Source organism: Morone saxatilis, unplaced genomic scaffold, assembly GCF_004916995.1.
Source record: "Morone saxatilis isolate NCDOM2014 unplaced genomic scaffold, NCSU_SB_2.0 Contig4, whole genome shotgun sequence".
Lineage (NCBI taxonomy): Eukaryota > Metazoa > Chordata > Actinopteri > Moronidae > Morone > Morone saxatilis.
Window position 1 is genome coordinate 4,089,528 of NW_023339984.1, and position 2,671 is coordinate 4,092,198.

Below are 2,671 nucleotides of genomic sequence, written 5' to 3' on the forward strand. Positions count from 1 at the left end.
ACACATAATTCCAGTCAGCGTGAGAAAACAAATCGAATGGGGAAAGGGAAAGGGAAAGGGAAAGGCAAAGTCAAACAGTCAAACAGGCATTAATCCAAAAAACCAGAGTGAACAAACAACGCTAGGAAAAAGAATAGAACCATTGGCGCAAGGGTACAAAGACGAATTGGCAAAAAACTAACAAGACTCAGGGGAACACCATAAAGGGACAGACACCTGGTCCAGACCCCCAGGTTGGGAACCACTGTCATAAGATATGATAAGAATTAAACACTGACTTGCTTATTTGGTAACTGATTTATTATTATGTTGTTTATGTTTTGCTGTCTGTGCAACTTGGCTCTAGAGGGGAACAATACATTGTTCTACTGCATACTTGAATGTGAGGATGTCTTCCATAATAGATGTATAAAACTGTAAGACTGAGATATTCACAGATATTCTGTGGTGTTGTGTTGTGGTTCTTTACATGAACCATTTAATACCCCGCCCCTTTCTTATTATAGCCCCTTTCCACTGATATAAAGTGCTCTTGCAACATTAGAGTTGTGGTGTCAGAATAATCAAGTGCAACTACTGGGCGCAAGGTAACTGTACTAATGTAAGCTTCATTGTGCGTGATAACGTGTCCATTGGCGTAAAGAACCGTATTTTAGCTGGTTGAAGTCTATTTACAGATCGCGTCTCATTAATGCTACATGTTACCTATGGATCAGCCATACCATAAACGCTTAGCTGGAGTATCCACAAGTACTAGTGCTGACCATCTATTCACTTTATATACTTCCCTTAGCAAAACATCATTAAGGAAACAACTCCATTAACTTCACTGTTCATAAAGCGATAGAGACCATATAATAATCAGATCAGACCACAAGATTGAAACAAACACAATTAAGTTATTATTATTATATATATAACTTTAAGAGCACTACAGAAAAAACTGAAGTTCTTGGTCTCTGGCCCCCAAAAACTCCTGAGATCGCCATGTCTATAAGATATCAGACGTTACTGCTAAGATGGTATTAACACGATATGAGCTACCAGCACACCGGGGTCAGAACGAAGATTGGAGTTATCTTTAGTTATACCAATTCCACAATAAAGCAAACTCAATGGACTATATTAATTTATTTTTTATGACATTGCAAAGTCAGTAAATACACATGAACAAAAAAAGAAGAATAGCACAAAAAAACTACTCCCATGCAATTTGTGTACTTCTAGACGTGGACCTACTGCACAAAAACTCCTTATTCAGGCACCATCAAGTCACCATGTAATACGCTAGCAATTAAGGTCTCAGACGCTGCAGCGCACAAGTCAGCTGCAAGGAACTAAGGAAAAGAGATCATATCAACACACAAATTAGTATAATAGCTTCGCAATGCCCCTGTAATATCGAATAATTTAGATTCCTACACCGTCCTCCTCCAACCTACCCAAACGCTCTTCCATGGTCAGGCCTTTCCATATCTTAAAACACCAGGACACACAAGAAAAAAAGAAAAACCCGACAGGAAAAAACCAAAAAAAAACAATAAAAAAACAAAAAAAACAAAACCCAACGACGCCGCGGAGGGCGGGGGAGAGAGGGCGGGGCCGCGCGGCGCCGGCAGAGCGCGCGGGAAACGAACACAGGACCATAACTGAAAACCAAACACCAAAACGAAGACACACAGGAAAAACGCAGCAAAAGACAGCGCAAGAAACGAACCAAAAAAGGGCGCGCACCGGCCAATAAACAACGAACAAAACGGGAATAAACTAGAAAACAAATAGGAGAGGCACAAGAAAAAAAAAAACCATAAAACCTTAAGAAACACACCCCGCGAAACGAGAAACAAAACACAACCCCAACACACGTTTCACACCTCACTACTATTCCACTACCACACACTGCCTCTCACTCAGGGCTAACTTTGTGGCTTCCCTCATAGTCGTCTAAAGAAGGTACAGAACAGCGAGCCAGAGCGCTTCAGTACCCAAGCTGCCCCTCCTCCGCCTGTGGAACCAGCTCTCCAGTTTGTGGTTTCTGGAAGGCCTGCTCTCCCACATTTTCAAGGAGTAGCGCTTAAGACGTTCGCTCTTTGATAAAGCTATAGTTTAGGAAATGCTTTGCAGGTGAAGTCAGAAACATTTTAGTTTTAACACCCCTTAGTTATGCTGCTATTAGGCCTATGCACTAATCAGGCGGGATTCCCATGATGCACTGAGCTCCTCTTCATCCTCCCCCCTCTCCCTTTCTGCACCACATTTCATGTCCCATTACTGCATGTTACTCAACTTCCATTTCCTTCCCCAGGAGTGGTTTCTGCTGTGCCTTTCTCCCCGTTTCGGCCAGGTTCTCCCAATGTCCGCGCTTGACCTCCCCACTGCTAAATTATTTTTCGTAATTACTGACTAATTAAATTACTATTATTACCTACAGTTACTATTAATTACTATAACACTGCTGCATTGTCCTCCATCCGTTGTTGTCGTCGTCATCAATCTTCCCTCATGGTTCATCGCAATCCATGCCATCCACCATCCCAGGCTCCACTATAATTAGTGTATTGTCTGCTACTGTTGTCGTGCTGTGGCACCCTCTGTCTCACTGTCTCTGTTTCTTCTGTAGTCACCTGTTCTTCTCCATCTCTTTCCCTGCCTCCTTTTAAAAGCGAACGTT

The 2,671-nt window shown here is 42.3% G+C and overlaps 1 pseudogene; it reads right to left on the reverse strand.

Annotated features, from left to right (window-relative positions):
• Positions 1 to 2,671, reverse strand: part of LOC118338408 — an 11,860-nt pseudogene that overhangs the window by 4,096 nt on the left and 5,093 nt on the right.